This window comes from Magnolia sinica, chromosome 8 (genome assembly GCF_029962835.1).
Source record: "Magnolia sinica isolate HGM2019 chromosome 8, MsV1, whole genome shotgun sequence".
NCBI lineage: Eukaryota > Viridiplantae > Streptophyta > Magnoliopsida > Magnoliales > Magnoliaceae > Magnolia > Magnolia sinica.
The window spans coordinates 72,066,385-72,086,054 of record NC_080580.1 but is presented as its reverse complement, the minus strand read 5'-3'; the positions used below and the strand labels follow the sequence as shown (position 1 = coordinate 72,086,054).

At 40.0% G+C, this 19,670-nt stretch overlaps 1 non-coding gene across 1 annotated transcript; it reads left to right on the top strand.

The window, feature by feature from the left end:
* The first annotated feature begins 7,535 nt into the window (after positions 1-7,535).
* On the top strand, positions 7,536-7,641 carry LOC131254526 (small nucleolar RNA R71). The gene has a single exon (XR_009175639.1). It is a non-coding gene; the product is annotated as a small nucleolar RNA R71 (small nucleolar RNA).
* Positions 7,642-19,670: the final 12,029 nt, after the last annotated feature.

The window sequence follows — 19,670 nt, the reverse complement described above, 5'->3', positions numbered from 1 at the left end:
AAAGTAGGAAATAGTGTCTCCCATCTCGCTACAGGCTTCACCTCTTAGCCCTAGCTAAGAGGTTTAGCCGAGCATGATATGGGTTAAATTCCAATTAAAAAGAAGAAGAAAAAAACATTAAAGGAAAGAAATAAAAGAAAAAGAAAAAGGAAAACCTCTTTCTTCCAATCTCCTCAGCCTTTTCTCCTTCTGCTTTCTCCAGCCACGTCTAGCAGGAATCCCACCTGCTGCTTCTGCCAAAACGTGCAGCCCTCTGTCTCCTCCCAAAACGTGCAGCCGACCAGGCTTCTCTTCCTCCCAGTCTTCTCTGTTTCTCCCCCTCAACCGCTCCACGTTCGGCCCCCTTTAATGCTCTTCGCGGACTGCTGTTGAGTCTTGCCAGAAGAGGTTGCGGAGGCTCTTAGAAAGTTTCTTACGCAGCCTGCTATGCAGCAGCGTGCGCAGCAACGCAAAAGGAGTTGTGTTTGGCCTCCGTTTGGGAGGCTCGCCGTTCACTGAACTTAAAACCGACTTCTTGGCTAGTCTTATGGGTACCCGTTTTAGCCTGTGAACGGTCCAAATCATGGATTCGGACGACCTCTTGATCACAGAACGGTCCTTCAGCGCCGGATTTCACGGACCTGCGGAACAGAGCCAGCGCTTCTTGCGCTGGCTATCGGTGGGACCCACTTATTGAGTTTGAATGATAAATCCACTCCGTTATTTGGATTCCTGACGAAAAACTGGTCAGGAAGGGTGGGTTTCTTTAAATTATGCACGGCCCATTGGACCAGATCTATTCACCGTCTATCTTTCTTTTGGACGATCAAAAATGAATCTTCAGGACCTTTTGAGAATTGTCCACCTAGGCATGCATGATATGGCCCTTTTGATTCACATGGACGGTCCAGATCCATCATCTGGAGGGCAAGTGGGGCCCACTACCGAAAAACGGACGGACGCTGTCCGTCCGCTGTTGCTGCGGGCGAAGAAGGCTGGGCTGACTGTCCGGTGCGGCGTGGCTGGTGTGTGTGCTGTGCACATGCACTGTATGATGTGGGTCCCAGGTGATGTATTCGAGAAATCCACTCCATCCATCCACTTCCTCCTTTAAATTAAGACGTTGAGTCCAGGACTGAAGCGTATCCAAAGATCAGGTGGGCCCCATATCACTATTTTATAGGCTGATCTGTCCATTGGGACACTTTCACAGTGATCCAGGAGCTGCAATTTTACGTGTACGGTTCATTTATGGTCCTCAGGCCACGTATGGAGTTTCGAACTGATCGGATGGTGGGAACCTTATGATCTTGCATTCTGGACACTTTTCAGGCCACTTGAGCTTCAATTCCTTAATTTTCTTGGATCCCTGGCGTGCAAATCTATCGATCTTGGTCTCCTAGGGTCCTTCACTTGCCTTGGTGACTTCAGACTGTTAAATCCATGCTTTTAACATCCTTTTCAGTCCATGCTCGTAAATATACTCTGCATCACAAATACGATTAAATCAGGTCATTAACCGACATCATGCTTATAAATCTAGGAAATAATTGGGGTCTAATATGCAGTATTTGACCCTCAACACAACCCCCAACCAGCATTTTGCTAGTCCCGAGCAAAGTATGCGAAAAATAAGTTGAGAAATACAGGCCAATTTTTATGAACTCAAGCGATTTAAAAATAAAATAAATAAAAAAAAAAAAAAAAAAAAACAGTCTATATTCGAAAATTCTAAGATGCATGAATGTTGGATATTACTTCCTCCTGGAATCAAGGGCACAATAAATTTCATAATCAACTTTAAAGTATTTATGCATTTAATTAGAACAATTCTAAACAATGAGTATCATGAGTGTATAATAGAATCTCGGCTTATCATCATTAAGAAATCCAATGGATAATTTTTATGGTAACATTGATAATCAAAACAGTATTTAGGATACTCAAAACTTTAAACCAGAATTTTCCTTTCAGTCCCTTTTTTTTTTTTATCGAGGGAGAGGAGAATTAAATCCACACCTATAGGGAGCAAACCTATGGTGAAAATTATTCGCCTAACCTTTTCCAAAGGTATCTCTTTTTCCCTTTTTTTTTTTTTTTTTTTTCATGACGGGCAAATTTTCCAAGCTGGTTCCTTACATGCTTAGTGATTACCAAGTTAACCCTTTAACATCAAACTGAAATCTTAATGTGAAAGCGAGATGTGACACGTGAACTCATAACTCAATCAATGTTTAAAACTTCCAATTATAGATTAATACTTCAAACTTAACTGTGAAATCTAATATAATAGATAACTGAATCTAAGAGTCATAAATTACCAACTTCACTTATCTTGTAATTTTAAATCCAAGATGGTTATCAAAATCACTTCAAATTCAACAAAATTTCAGAAAATTTTTAAAAATTTTCACAAATTCTGCTCAAGACTAAGAAAATACTGATTATGAGACCTAATCTCCCACCCCCAACCAAAATCTACATTGTCCTCAATGTAAGAGAAATAGGCATACAATGCACATGGGACAAAATGAGTAAATGAGAAGTAATGGGAAGATAGTACCTGGATGATGCATAGAGAGACACTTTCCAAGAGATCACAGCATGGGCATCGGTCAGCACAAGAGAAAAGGCAACAAAAATAATACAAAATAAAATCCTACCTATACCACTTTCGTAGGTGCTCTCGATTGCATTTAGCGTATGCAACAAGCCTTTGAACCCCTAGGTTACCCCTAGTGGACGAGTTGTAGTCTCGTGAGGGTTTGCAGAAATGTTACCCACAAACATTGAACTAATGAATGAGAAAAGTGAAATGGAATGAAAATTTGGGTTGCGTCCTAGGAGCGCTAAGTTTAACGTCTTCAACTAGACAAGAATGGACCATGAATTAATCAATCTTGATAACCTGGGTCCGCCAAATAAATTTCATCAACTAGGAGATCAATCTCGGTAAACAGGATCAAGTCGAGGCATGGACATGTCCTCTGAATCAAATTTCTCGACAAATGGTTTCAATCGATGTCCATTGACTTTAAACTCCTTGCCATTGTCGGGATCTCTTATCTCAACGGCCCCATGCGGAAAAACAGTGACAACAATGTAAGGGCCGGTCCAACGAGATCGAAGCTTACCCGGAAAGAGATGTAATCGAGAATTGTACAAAAGGACCTTCTGACCAGGCGTGAATGATTTTCGCAAAATGTGTTGGTCATGAAATGCTTTCATCTTGTCCTTGTAAATTCTCGAATTATCGTACGCATCATTCCGGATTTCCTCCAATTCATTCAATTGAAGTTTGCGTAGCGAGCCAGCGTTGTCCAGATTGAAATTAAGATTTTTGATCGCCCAGTACGCTTTATGTTCCAGCTCCACAGGCAAGTGACAAGCCTTCCCATAGACAAGTCTAAAGGGAGACATTCCAATAGGAGTTTTAAATGCAGTACGGTATGCCCATAAGGCATCGGTCAATCGGATTGACCAATCCTTACGATCTGGGTTAACCGTTTTCTCCAAAATGTGTTTGATCTCCCTATTCGAAATCTCAGCTTGTCCACTTGTTTGTGGATGGTATGGGGTGCTCACCTTATGAGAGATACCGTATTTCTTCATTAAGCTCTCGAATGGTCTATTACAAAAGTGTGAGCCCCCATCACTAATGATGGCTCGAGGTGTTCCGAATCGAGAAAGGATGTTTTCTTTTAGGAATTTAATGACCGTGCGATGGTCATTCTTTCGACACGGAATCGCTTCAACCCATTTAGTGACATAATCCACGGCGAGCAAAATATACAGATTTCCAAACGATTGGGGGAATGGTCCCATGAAATCGATGCCCCAGCAATCAAATGCTTCAATGATAAGGATGGGATTCAAAGGCATCATATTTCGACGGGACAATGCTCCCAATTTCTGACAACGCTCACAAGCTTTGCAAAACTCATGAGTGTCCCTAAACATAGTGGGCCAAGAAAAAGCCACACCGCAGAATCTTGGTCGTGGTCTTTTTAGCGAAAAGTGACCACCACAGCCTGAGAGTGACAGGAGATGACGCTCTGATGCTCATCGTCCGGTACACATCTCCTTAGAATTTGGTCTGGGCAATATTTAAATAAATAAGGATCATCAGAAAAAGTTGCGCACCTCGGTGAAAAATTTCTTCTTATCTTGCGCAGTCCAATGTGTTAGTATAGAACCTGTGATAAGAAAATTAGCAATATTAGCGAACCAAGGTGAATGGGAGACTCTAAACAATTGTTCCTCAGGGAACATGTCATTGATATGGGTTGTCTCAAGGGAATCGAGGTATTAAGGCGAGAAAGGTGATCGGCCACTACGTTCTCTACTCCCTTTTTATCTTTAATTTCCAAATCAAATTCTTGGAGTAGAAGAATCCATCGTATCAAGCGGGGCTTAGAATCATTCTTAGAAAGAAGATACTTCAGTGCCGCATGATCTGTATAGATAATGATCTTGGATCCGATCAAGTAAGACCTAAATTTGTCCAAGGCGAACACTACGGCTAAGAATTCCTTTTCCGTAGTCGAGTAGTTCACTTGGGCAGGATTTAGAGTTCTACTCGCGTAATGAATTACTTAAGGCCTCTTATCTTCTCTGACCTAGAACTGCTCCAAGAGCATTAAGCTTGGTGAAAGCTTCCTGGCATTGCTTAGTCCACTCGTACGGAACATCCTTTTGAAGAAGATTACATAAAGGACGAGAAAGAAGACTAAAGTCCTTTATGAATCGCCTGTAAAATCCTGCGTGTCCTAAGAAGGATCGCACGTCTCTGATGTTCTTGGGTGGAGGTAGGTTAGAGATAAGATCGATTTTTGCCTTATCTACCTCGATTCCTTTGGACGAGATGATATGCCCAAGGACAATTCCCTTCTGAACCATGAAATGGCACTTCTCCCAATTAAGTACCAAGTTCTTTTCTTCACATCTTTTCAGCACACATTTAAGGCTTTCCAAGCACTTGCTGAAAGATGGACCGTAAACAGAGAAGTCGTCCATGAAGACCTCTAGATATTGCCCCACCATATCAGAAAAGATACTAAGCATACATCGCTGAAAGGTGGCAGGGGCATTATATAGTCCGAATGGCATCCTTCGATAGGCAAAGGTGTCGTAGGGACATGTAAATGTGGTCTTTTCCTGGTCTTCAGGGGCTATCTCTATCTGGTTGTAGCCCGAATACCCGTCAAGGAAACTGTAATAGGAATGACCAGCTAACCTTTCCAGGATCTGATCAATGAATGGCAAAGGAAAGTGGTCTTTCCTCGTGACGGTATTTAACTTCCTGTAGTCAATGCACATTCTCCAACCAGTAGTGACTCTAGTTGGCACGAGTTCATTATTAGCATTGGCTACGATGGTGATTCCGGACTTCTTAGGGACCACTTGAGTTGGACTCACCCATTGACTATCAGATATAGGGTATATAATACCCACATCCAATAGTTTAAGAACCTCAGCCTTAACCACTTCCTTCATGTTTGGATTTAGTCTACGTTGTGGTTGCCGAGCGGTTTTTGCATTATCCTCAAGATATATGCGGTGAGTACAAATCGAGGGATCGATTCCCTTGAGGTCCGCTATCGTCCATCCCAGGGCTCCTTTATGCTCAATGAGAGTAGATATGAGCATACTCTCCTTTTCTTTCTCCAGGGGGGCCAGAGATCACCACCGGGTAGTCTCATCTTGACCTAAATAGGCATATTTCAAATCGGAGGGCAAAGGTTTTAGGTCAAGCTTCGGCGGCTTGAGGTTAGACGGTAGAGGCACTACATCGGTTTGTGGTAATTCTTCAAATTGTGGCCTCCACCGGTTAACTTCAAGTACCGGTGCAGTATCAAGCAAGGCGCACGTCTCCCTAATCATGTCATCATCAAAATCATGGGAGTGGGCCAGGCACGTCTCCAGATGGTCGGAGGATAAGGTTAGAGGTGTCGTATCTTCCACGAAAGAGTCAATCATGTTAATGTCGTGGAAATCGTCATCATCCTCTGTGTTGCTGCCATTATTAAAAAAAATGTTTGACTCCAATGTCAAATTTCCAAAAGACATAGTCATGATACCATTCCTGCAATTGATAATTGCATTTGACGTGGCAAGGAATGGGCGACCAAGAATGACGGGAATCTGAGTGCTCATGTTATTGATGGGTTCGGTGTCCAGGATGATAAAGTCTACAGGGTAGTAAAATCTATCAACTTGGACCAACACATCCTCAATTATCCCTCTTGGTACACGAACAGAGCGATCAGCAAGTTGTAGTGTGGTTAGGGTAGGTTTTAATTCACCCAAACCTAACTGTTTGTATACCGAGTAGGGAATCAAATTGACGCTCGCTCCTAAGTCAAGAAGTGCGTGATCAATTCGATGGTTCCCGATTACACATGATATGGTTGGGCTACCGGGATCCTTGAATTTCACGTCTTGCTTCAGGATGGCACTCACTTTCTCAGTCAAGAAGATTTTCTTTTGAATAATTTTCCGTCTTTTGGTCGTGCATAAGTCTTTCAAGAATTTGGCATATGAAGATATCTGTTTAACGACATCAAGTAGAGGAATGTTGACTTTCACTTGTTTCAACACCTCTAGAAAATCTTGAGAGTTAGAGAGAGGTTTTGGTGCAACCAACCGGTGGAGAAATGGAGCAACTGGCTTCTCTAGAAGTTCCGGTTCCACTTTTTGTGGGGCATCACTGGATCCATCATTGTTGTCCTCCTTTGGTTCTTGAGGCTTTTCGGGCCTAACCGGAAGAGTTTTATCAATGATCTTCCCACTCCTAAGAGTGGTGATGGATTTAGCATGCCCCATCTGATTTGAAGAGCTGGGATCATTAATCTCGTACCGCGGTTTAGGATTGGGGAGAGGTTGTGCAGGAAGCATCCCCTTTTCTATAACCGTCATACGAGAATCTATCTTTTGCATAAAATCTGTAATTCCACGCATTGCCTGAGCCGGCTCTTGTATGGGATTTTGAACCGGTTCCTCTTGAGGTTTCACTTGATTTGGATTTTGATTGAAGAAACCTGGAGGAGTCACCGTTTGTCCATTTCTCCAACTAAAGTTTGGATGATTTTTCTAGCCAGGATTGTATGTGTTGGAGTTAGGTCCAGTTAAAGGTCTTTGATAATTATTTACGGCATTGGCTTGTTCATTCAACACTCCTCGAAAGGCGGTATTGTAGGACAGTTTTAATTGTGTGAATGTTGCAATCACAGATGCCGCAAACAATTTCATTGACCTTATCCTTCTTTCCTTCCATGGCCTCAACTTTCCTTATGAGTGTAGTCACTTTACACTTGAGATCATCCTCTTCTTTCAAGAGATATAATCCACCTTTTCCTTTAATTGAGTCGGCCTAGACATGGTGTTCGCCATTGGGTAATAGTCCCATGATTGTGTTTTTTCAGAGAGACTATCGAGGTAATCCCATACCTCGTCAACATCTTTGTTGATGAACTCTCCATTACACATTGTCTCGACCATTTGGCGCATGGAAGATGTCACCATCATAGAAAAAATTTGTAATGCGCCACGTTTCAAATCCGTGTTGTGGGCATGAACGACCAAATCTTTAAACCTTTCCCAACATTGGAAGAATGTTTCATCTTCCTTTTGGGCAAAGTTCATAATCGCTTTTCTGAGGGTAATCGTTTTATGATGTGGGAAGAATTTTTTTATGAATTTCCTCTGCATATCGTTCCATGTGCCAATGGATCTAGGACGCAGTGAATGTAACCACGTCTTAGCTTTCTCTTTTAAGGAAAAAGGAAAGAGTTTCACTAATTGTATCCTCATATACATTAGGAAAACATAATGTAGCTATAATCTCATCGAACTCTTTCAAATGTAAATATGGACTTTGATTCAAGTCCATGGAATTTGGGAAGGAGTTGGATAACTCCTGGCTTGATGTCCATTTATCCTGTATTTTCAGGAAAAATCATGCATGAGGGCATACTCACTCCCGCCGGTTGTAGATAATCTCGTAAAGTATGAGGCGGGGGTTTGCACCTCATTCTCATCTTGGGTATCCTCCACCCTGGGTGGAAGTGGAGGAGGTTGGTCTTCAGCCATAACCTCAGTTAACTCAGGGGATTTCGAGCGGTGTCTAGTCCTGCGATGGATAGTCAACCCCTCAACCAATCCTCCTTCAGTCAAGAGACGTCGAGTGTCGTCACGGGCCCACTTGGGCATGAAAACACTCGCAGCCCTTAATTAAAAACTTAACCCTAAGAAAGGAAAAGAAAAGCTAGAAAGAAAAAGAGAGTTGGAAAGAAATTACCAAATTGAAGCCCCTAAGTTAAGGACCTGCAAAATAAAATAAAATAAGTCAGATTCTAAAAAGGAGAAAAACAATCTTTTAAAAGAAAGATAACAGTAAACTGATTTCTAAAAGAAAGTGGAAACTTCTAAAATAAATTAAGAAAGTCCTATATTAGAAAGTAAATTACTAAAAGAGAATTGAAAAATAGAAAGTAGGGAAGGAGTGTACCGAATTAGAGATTTCTATCTTAAAGGCCTACAAAATAAAAAGGTTAGTTTCTAAACAAAAATTCTAAAACTAATTTAGGAAACAAATTAGATTTTAAAAGAGTTAAACTTAGAAAGTTACTAAAATAAAAATAGAAAGTTAATTTCTAAAAAGGGAAAGAAATAACCTAATTTCTAAAAATAAACTATTTCCTACAGAAGGGAGGATACTAGAGTTAGAAAATTTCTAAGATTTAAACCTTAATTCTAAAAACAGAAGAAGTAGAGAAATTAGGAAGGAATTACCAATTTAGAAACTTATGTCCAGATCATATAAAACAGGAAACAAGTTAAGTTCTAAAAATAGAATAAAATAAAATAAAAACTTCTATCCTAAAGTAAGTAAAATCCTAATCCTAACTTAATTCTAAAACTAATTAATTTCAGAAAAACGTAACCGTCAGTCCCCGGCAACGGCGCCAAAAACTTGTTCACTCCCCAAGTATAGGGTTGTGATGTAGTAATAAACTCGGTAAGACCGAGGTCGAATCCACAGGGACTGATACCTGTACGTGTCCTGAAACTAGATAGAAATAGAACTAGGCTAAGATGAAATCTAAACCAAATAGAATATAAGGAATAATTGTCTAAAACTTTAAGGAATTCAGAGGAAGGAAACTAGGGATTCAGAGGATCCACTTGTAGAGATCAGGGAGATCTTATGCCTGCATCAAAGATTATGGAATTCAAACTGAACTTACTTGATTTGGTTTTCAAGAGATGAAAGGTATATGAATTAGAATGGATTCCATCATCCTACCATGCCCAGGAGACAAAGTAAATAACGGGATTAAACTAATTGCCAACCAATCGAAAGTACATGAAAGTTAGGAAGAGTACTATCATCCATCCATGCCCAGGAGACGATGGTGAACAACAGGGCCTCCTGACGTCATAAACATCAAAAGAGAAAAAGAGATATTCAAAGCCATTGCAAACCCATTGTAATTTCAGACAGACCATTAAAGACTGAGTAAATATTCTTTTAATAATCAACTCAAAACCAAGTTCAATTCATAAAGGAAATAGTGTCTCCCATCTCGCTACAGGCTTCACCTCTTAGCCCTAGCTAAGAGGTTTAGCCGAGCATGATATGGGTTAAATTCCAATTAAAAAGAAGAAGAAAAAAACATTAAAGGAAAGAAATAAAAGAAAAAGAAAAAGGAAAACCTCTTTCTTCCAATCTCCTCAGCCTTTTCTCCTTCTGCTTTCTCCAGCCACGTCTAGCAGGAATCCCACCTGCTGCTTCTGCCAAAACGTGCAGCCCTCTGTCTCCTCCCAAAACGTGCAGCCGACCAGGCTTCTCTTCCTCCCAGTCTTCTCTGTTTCTCCCCCTCAACCGCTCCACGTTCGGCCCCCTTTAATGCTCTTCGCGGACTGCTGTTGAGTCTTGCCAGAAGAGGTTGCGGAGGCTCTTAGAAAGTTTCTTACGCAGCCTGCTATGCAGCAGCGTGCGCAACAACGCAAAAGGAGTTGTGTTTGGCCTCCGTTTGGGAGGCTCGCCGTTCACTGAACTTAAAACCGACTTCTTGGCTAGTCTTATGGGTACCCGTTTTAGCCTGTGAACGGTCCAAATCATGGATTCGGACGACCTCTTGATCACAGAACGGTCCTTCAGCGCCGGATTTCACGGACCTGCGGAACAGAGCCAGCGCTTCTTGCGCTGGCTATCGGTGGGACCCACTTATTGAGTTTGAATGATAAATCCACTCCGTTATTTGGATTCCTGACGAAAAACTGGTCAGGAAGGGTGGGTTTCTTTAAATTATGCACGGCCCATTGGACCAGATCTACTCACCGTCTATCTTTCTTTTGGACGATCAAAAATGAATCTTCAGGACCTTTTGAGAATTGTCCACCTAGGCATGCATGATATGGCGCTTTTGATTCATATGGACGGTCCAGATCCATCATCTGGAGGGCAAGTGGGGCCCACTACCGAAAAACGGACGGACGTTGTTGCTGCGGGCGAAGAAGGCGGGTCAGCCCTGTTTTGACTGGGCTGACCGTCCGGTGCGGCTCGGCTGGTGTGTGTGCTGTGCACGTGCACTGTATGATGTGGGTCCCAGGTGATGTATTCGAGAAATCCACTCCATCCATCCACTTCCTCCTTTAAATTAAGACGTTGAGTTCAGGACTGAAGCGTATCCAAAGATCAGACGGGCCCCATATCACTATTTTATAAGCTGATCTGTCCATTGGGACACTTTCACAGTGATCCAGGAGCTGCAATTTTACGTGTACAGTTTATTTATGGTCCTCAAGCCACGTGTGAAGTTTCGAACTGATCAGATGGTGGGAACCCTATGTTCTTGCATTTTGGACACTTTTGAGGCCACTTGAGCTTCAATTCCTTAATTTTCTTGGATCCCTGGCGTGCAAATCTATCGATCTTGGTCTCCTAGGGTCCTTCACTTGCCTTGGTGACTTCAGACTGTTAAATCCATGCTTTTAACATCCTTTTCAGTCCATGCTCGTAAATATACTCTGCATCACAAATACGATTAAATCAGGTCATTAACCGACATCATGCTTATAAATCTAGGAAATAATTGGGGTCTAATATGCAGTATTTGACCCTCAAGTCTTGGTGTAGGGCTACGGTGGGAGTGTATGCTTTTAAAGGTTAGTGGTGAACCTAATTTAAAATCTTCAAAATAGTGAAACTAGTACACTCAATGAGAGTGCATCCACCAAGAGTGCAATAGGGAAGCAACCAAATCATTGCCATTTATGCACATTTTTATGAGTTTTATTGGTTGAATTAGATAAATGCTTGAATGGATTATATGTTAGACATCTAATTGATTACACACACATAGACACAAGATATTTATCTCCCTTATAGACTAGTTGCTTATATTGTTACATCTATTGTAGTCCATTTAATTAGACTCACTTTGGCTTGAAAGCCTAAGTGCTAATTGTCTTAATTTTTTAATTCGTAAATTGGTTAATTAGGTAAACAATTTTAAGTGATCCTATCCACCCACCTTTAGGACTTAGTCGTAATTGTAAGCTCCACCAAGCTTCCACGTTCCGTGGTAAACAATCCACGCAATTTTAATTGGTATTAGAGTGAGTTTCTCTTTAAGGACTTGACTGTATAGAGTAAGATTTATAAAGAGCTTTAGAATCATGTCTAACAATAGAGGGAGTTGTGACATAGTAGATACATCTTTTGACTCTATGTATATAGGTAAGTCTTTTAAAAAATTGAAAGAAACCCGATGTCACATTTGCGATGTTTATGGTCATATTACTTCCTTTTGTCTTAGAAAATTAAAATTCAAAGAAAAGGATATGGCAACAATATGGGATGATTCTGAAATTTCTTAATCAGATTGTAGAATTTCAAAAAAGTGATGGAGATCTCGAGTCTATGAGAATTTCAATGGCCTCCCCCAATATCTCTCTCCCTATGACTAATGACATGGGAGAAGTATTTGACCATAACACCTCGGAAGAATAAGATAAAACATCCTCCTCCAATATCAAAGAAGATGATGATGAAGGAGATGAGGAATTACAAGATGGCTATGACCGGATTTCCACTAAATGTATGAAAATTTTTAAAAAGCTAGGTCTTAATTAGCTGACGAGCTAAAAAGAGTAAAATCTGAGAATTTCTCCCTAACAAAAGAAAATGAAAATCTCAAGTCTGATCTACATGAGACTTCAGGGAGTCATGCAGGTCTTGAATATGAACTTAAAATAATTAAATCTGTTAATGAAGACCTGAGATCAAGAGTTAGCCAACTTGAATCTGATCTTGATAATGTTAAGGTTAGGATTACCCAACATGGAGGAAAAAATAAGCAAATAATTAATTTTGGGTAAAAAACCTTCAGAGATCAAGGGCGGTCATGTAAAAAGTAAGAATACTCATATAACAACCTCTGTCACGCCCCAAACTCAGAAACCAGGCTAACAAAATTCTTGATTGCCGAATTTGATGTTGACAGCCTCCGTAGTACCCCATTCTTGTCTCCCAGCACCCATACACCAGGTTCTGATCCTGAGATTCTACAAGGAGGATTTCTAACATGATTTTGATTCATAATGAGCATAACCATAAGCATAACCCATGAACAATAACCACAAGAATACCATAATAAAATCCACTATGATCAAAAACTGAGTACAATGCGTATGAAGGGAAATACAAGATAATGATAATAACGGAAACTTCAGAAGTTTGACTGCACGCTCCTACCACGGCGAAGCTACGGCTGCATCCTGGCGTCACTTGCATGCATCAATCGTGCATAGCTTATAGAAAACTCAGAGAGTGGTGTAAGTGTGTGCATAATGTGCACGTGCTAATAATGCAATGTCAGAGTAATGCGGAATCATACTGATGGATACATGAATGCAATCAGTCGTACCAAGGTTATACAATGCAATATATAAATGTTATTGGCCATATTAAGACCATGCGATGCGAGATGCAACTCAAGCATGCCAATCCTCATCCAAATCAATATATCAATGTAGCTCATCACTAGAGCATTAAATATCAATACAGTTCTTATTCTGGATAATTACCAGGGTCTAGTACACTATACGCCAACTTGCCGCCCCTATCCGAATACATAACTAGTTGAGTGGAAGAGGCCTCACTATCTGCATGCCAATATCGGGCCTGGCTCATCGATAACGGACCTATTTCTCAAGCTTGTCAAACTCAACCTAGAAATTGCCCCCTCACTCAGGCAGGTTAGGTCACACCTCTTTCCAACCCACCACGACACAGTGGGAGACGCGGCCTCCTGGTATTAAGCCTTTGTGCGCTCATGTATCCCCTCGGTCTCGATGTTGGAGTCATCCTCTGGTATCATCAGGTTTAGGGATTCTCATCCAGGGACATCTATGGTACCCCGATGCTAGAAATAATATTTTTGGTATCCAATCCGGCCATCCATGATGTGTCTGTGGAGGCTATGGCCCTGATGTCGCTAGGGCATATAGTAATCACAATCACATAAGTGTAAAGTACATGAGTCACGCAGTCCAATCATGCATCAATCCTACGCATACCATGTGCTTGTGTGGGATAACTTTGCCTATCAAGGAATCCCATAAACCACCTTCATTATGGCATATGCAATGGCCAATCACATCACATAACAAACATACAGATGATGTGTATGGGCATGTATCATAATGCTATGCTGTCACAAACTCAGATCGGCAATGGTAACCGATATTGGCAAATGGCACCGATAATCGGCATCGATAATCGACCTCGACGTAAGGCGGGGTCCATAGATGGATGGACGATGATGGACCAATTAAAATCAATGGGGTCTAAGCATTTGGGTTAACCCACGAGAGAATGATGAGGAATGGCCTAACAAGGCTTAAGGGAAGGTTACAATGTGGACGTCCAACCATCATTGCCCATCAATGTGGACCTTTAACCAGCATTGCTCCCAAGGAAAGTCACTCATAGGGTCAATCGTATAATGGGTCCACAGTCTCATACAATGGTCTAATACACATCATCATGGGCCTCGCTTATGGGGCATATACGCATCACATTGGGCCTCACTCATGGGTCAATATATATAACATCGGGCCATATCAAATGGATCAAATCAATTGGGCCGAATTAAATGGGCTGAGTCAATGGGCTGAGTCAAATGGGCCGATTCAATTGGGCTGAATCAATGGGTTAGGTCGAATAGACCAAGTCCAATGGGCCGATTTGAATGGGTCGATTTAAATGGGCCGAATCAAATGAGCCAATTCAAATGGACCGAATCGAATGGGCCGATTCAAATGGGCCGAGAATCAAAGGGCCAAGTCAAGTGGGTCGAATCAAATGGCCCCCAAATACCTCAAATCGGGCCTCATCAAGTGGGCACTAAATACATCAAATTGGTCATACCAAATGGGCCTCAAATACATCTCATCAGGCCTCATCAAGTGGGACCTTAATACATTAAATGGGTCGTACCAACTATACCCTTCATCCATTGTTAGAGATCATTTTAGAGCATTATTTAAAAAATCATATCTAAAGGATCATCTGGACCATACCATAAATAATAGTCGTGATAAAGATTTCCACTGTTAAATTCCAGTGGGCCCCACCATAAGGTTTATTTCCCAACCAATCTGTTCATAAGGTCATAAAGACCTGGATTTAGAGGAAAAACAAATATCATATTAGTTCAAAACTTCTGTAATCCCGAAAGGGGTTTCAATGGTGGGCGTTCAATCCATTATTTTCTGTAGTGTGGTCCATCTGATAACTGGATCTATCTTATTTTTAGTCTCAAGCCTTCAGACAATCTTGCTAACTGGATGGATAGTTGGGATACAACACATGTATCATGGTGGGGATTCACCGTCACTACCAAGGACGGTGTGAATGAAAGCATACATCATGGTAGGGTCCACAGTACTTGATGACATCACTATCCTAGGTGGATTTCCACCGTTCGGATGGATGGTAGGGATGCAACACATACAGTGGGGTCCACAAAGCCTGGTGGCGTCAAACAATAGCTAAACAGCTGCTATGAGATGTACCAGCCAACCCAATCATATACAAGTGGGTCCCACGTGGTAGTGGCCCATCATAGCACACATATAATAATATAATATTAATGTAATATATATATATATATATAATATTATATAATGATATAACATTAATATATATATAATATATAATATAAATACATCCAGCTATTCCACGTATATATATATATATATATATATATATATATATATATATATATATATATATATATATATATGTATATATATATATATATATATTATGTATGTACATGTGTATGTGTGAGAGGGTGAAGGGCATCAGCGTCCAGGCCCCTTTTCTTTTTTTTTACTTTTTTTTTTTTAGGGGGTTTGCTTGTTAGTATACACCCATGTTAATACACACACTTCATATTAGCCACCCCCATTAGGGATCGATACCAAGACCTCAAGTGTTGAAACAAGGTATCTCCACTCAGTTTGCCAGTTGAGCTATGGATCTGGGTGTGTCCATGCCCTGGACAGCTTGGATACGTATGCACTTCAAGTGGAGTCCCACCGTCCATGATGGACAGTGCGGATAAAACACAAATTAGGGGGACCCACTTTATCAAAATAGATAGATAAAGAGAGAGAGAGATGGTGATGGAGAGGCCCTGCCACTATGGGCCCCTCATGATTACAACACATACATCAAAATGGGTCCCACCTATAAGTAGGCCCTCAAATGCAAATCGTCGGTAGATCACCCACCTAGCAGCCTTCTCCTTTAGCTCCTTGGACTCATATGCTCCTTGCATTCAATTTTAACAGAAGCTGATGGAGATTAGAAGGTTGAGATGGGAGATGAGAGAGTGGGAAAGTAGACCACACATGTTTTGGGAGAGAGAGCTTGGACATTGGAAGCTCTTATGGGATTTGGGAAATTGCTAGAGAATGAGAGAGAGAGAGAGAGATAGAGAGAGAGAGAGAGAGAGAGATGAATGATGGATTGATATGGGATGGGTGGAATGGGTGTTGTAAGGAAGGGTAATGGGAAAGCATGGGTTTGTTGGAAATTTTGGTAAAAGAGGGATGGGTAGGGATAGAGAGAGTTGACTTAAGAAAAAGGAGGGATGGGTGTTGGTTCTTGGGATAGGGTGAGGTGGCATTAAGGTATGGTGGTGTACTTGACTTGATTTGATGTGACATGTTGTAGAGATTCTCTCAGAAATCGCAACACGTGAAGTTTTTTCGGAATGAACGCGGGCCCACATCTCCTGGCCCAGGTATCGGTTTAGTGCGCGAGTCGTGGTGTTGGAACCGCGGCAACGGTGCAGTCGCTAGGGTACAAGTTTCGAGTCGAGCCGACTTTGGTATGCAGGACTCGGCTTAGGATCGTACGCAAATGTCGGATACCGGTCAAGGGTTACCGGAATTCGACTGCGGAAGCCTACAGAATGGTACAGTCTAGGTTACGAGTCTTACAACCTCTATCCTTTTGATGGTCTTTAAGGATTTCATTGCTTTAGGGAGTAAATGTAGAACCTCTCCCGTGTATCATTCTTGTGGAGACATAGGCCATATGAAATTTGAATGCCTTATCTTTAAAAATTGACAATTTTCCTTAGTCCCAAATTATATAGGTAAATTCTCAATGACTAAAAAAGACACATCAAAAGAGTTCTTTTAAAGATTACCGAAAAAGAAAAAGTTTACATTCCCTTCAAAAATGAATATTCATTTGGGGGAGTTGATCAAACAGGTTGTCCTTTTGAATGAGAGAACTAGAAAAATCATTAGTCAGAGCAACAATCATATGGGTATGAAATAAAAAAGAAAATCACACACTGAACATAGATCTCCGAGTAGAGACACTCCTAGGAGTGTAGAATTTAAGGGAAAAAAATGTGTCACTCAAAATTGATCCGTGTCCTAGGAAATTCACACCCATGTGGGTTGTGAAAAACAATAGGTGATTCGAATATATAATGTGAGCTTTATAGGTAAATCTTAGGATTTGTGCCTCATTATGTGAGCATATAAGTATTTCAAAGGAATTTAGACTCATTTTAAGTGAACCTTATAGGTAAATTCAAGGATTTTAGTCTCATTTTCTTCTTGATAGTTTAAGCTTTAAAGTTGTTAAAGTTTTGTATCATTTGTTTGTTAAACTATCATTGGTCATGTTACTTGATAGGGATATCTTTTAGATTACCATATGTTGCATACTCAATGGTTTTACTGAATATATGGACCCTTAGTACATGATAGGCATATCTTGTGAATATCCATTTCCTGTCAGTATGTGCTTATTAGTAAATGGTTGAATGTTTGAGCTTGTCTTAATCCTGTACTTTATTGTTATATTGCATAGATTAGCTCTTTGTCAATTGCTGATAAAAATGCAGAGCAGATATTCCATCAAAACAAGAAGAATTTCTACGTTGCAAGTCTCTTTGTTACAATGACATGCTAGAGTAAGGGAGAGAAATTTAAAGGTAGCATTGAAGCGGTGATTACATGACTCAAGCCCTATATTTATTTTTGTAAATCATTGTAATCTTAAACATGTAATTTTTTAGTTTTTTTGGTTTGTCATTAGTATGGACCATGGTAATGTCTAGGTTAGGTTTTATCATATAATTGACAAAGGGGAAGATTATTAGTGCACTTATTTGTAGACTTATCTATGAATCACGTGGGTCAATGTGTCAATGAGTTAGTTGAGCCCTTAGAAGCTAAAGGCCGAAGAAACATGAATACATGAAGTATCAAGGAGTGAAGGAACAAGTACATTGAGGTGCCTTGGTGACCTTAATCGGATACCCGTGACAACTTAACCTCTAGATGAACATTTGTAAATAATAAACCTCAATTTGATCATCCCTCAGACTTAAGAGCTCAATTGAAATATGATTAAAATGGCTAAAAGAAGTTTAAAGATTATGTAAAACAAAAACCTAAAATACTAGACTCTCTAGAGAAGGATCAAAGCTCGATCGATCGAAGTCGCTCGATCAGAGGTCGAGCTCGATCGGTTGAAAGTGGATAAAAGTGTCCAGCGAGCTAAATGGGAAAATCAAGAAATACTTTGATCAATTAAAGGTATGATCGATCGATCGACACTATCCATTATTTGCACATTTTTTTAGTCTTTCTAAGTTATTAGCTATATCAAGGGCATTTCTTTTTTTAAAAAATTGATGAATTTTTATGTTTTAGAAATCCTAGTATATTCCAAGCTTTATCAAGCCTCCTAGGCACTATCTCAAAGAGATTCATGCTCTTTTAGTAGTAATTCATTAATCTAATAAACATTTCAAGCTCCTTTACAACAAGAACATGATCTCAAGCATTCTCTAGAGTTTTGACATCAATTCCATTGCAAATTCCTACTGTTTATTAGCATCTAAAGTATCTATTTAAGTGAATCTCTACTAAGAACTGAAAAGGCTGAGCTATATGTGTGTGTGTGTGTGGGGGGGGGGAGAGATGAATAGGACTATGCCAAATTAAAAAAATAATAATAACAGCAGAATTTAAATAAATTAAATACAAATAGTAATAGATAATCCCACAATGCTGAATTTAAAGACAACCTCAAATGAACAAGTATTGAGAGGTTGATTCAGACGTTGTTCTAGGGACAACCTTCCATCATAAAAACCAAGGGTTTATGGCAGGACAACCTTACTAGAATGGTTTGTGTATCAAAAACTCAAACTGATACAGAGGAATAAAGAAATAAATAGCAAGGAAAGAAATCTACGCTATTACAACATTCTCCACACTTGCATAAAAGAAATTACAACATTCTCCACAATGCAAAAAGGGAAATTACAATCATCCACAGAAAAAAATAATAATAATAATAATCCACAAGAATAGAAATTATAGTGGTCCCCTTGTGTGTACAGCAACTGTTTAGAAAAACAGCCACACAACTACTCCACTCCTAATATCCTCACACAGTGGATATTAGCATTCACTATACAAATAGTTTTTCTAGGTTCACCTAAAACCCTCACAATTGTGTGTTTCAAGTGGGCTTACACAATTCAAAAACCCCACACTCTGAGTTTTCTGGATCACCTCAGACAAACCAAAACAGAGAGATTTTTCTAGCACAATCTCAATGAAACCAAAATACAGAAATTTAAAATAATGTAAAATACCTAGATATTCTCTTCTTGATGTAGCCCAGAAGAACCAAATCAGAGTAGAAGTTCAACGTAGAAGTTCAATGTCCAAACTCACTTATGAAATGGTTCTAGGTTCTAAATTGATTTTAGATTTAAAGCACCTTGGGCTAACTTAATTTGATTTTGATTCCAAGAAATGGGAATACTTCAATCCCTCTTTCAAACAAAATTGGAATGTAGAAATTCAAAATCAAATGTAAAGAAAGCTAATAAAAGAGAATATTAAATAAGCACAATATAGCTTAAAAAGATCACTAACTTATCTCTCAAAGTGGCATATTGATTTAGCTTGAATTGAATGAAAAACTCTGAAATTTGTGCTCTATTTATAAGTGAAGAAATCGCGTTCACAACTGGACTTGAGGACACCACGACTAGTTGTAGGACCAACAGATTTTTGAAATTTTGAGCGCAATAAGAGAAAGACGTTCTATGACTAGTCGTAGGCAC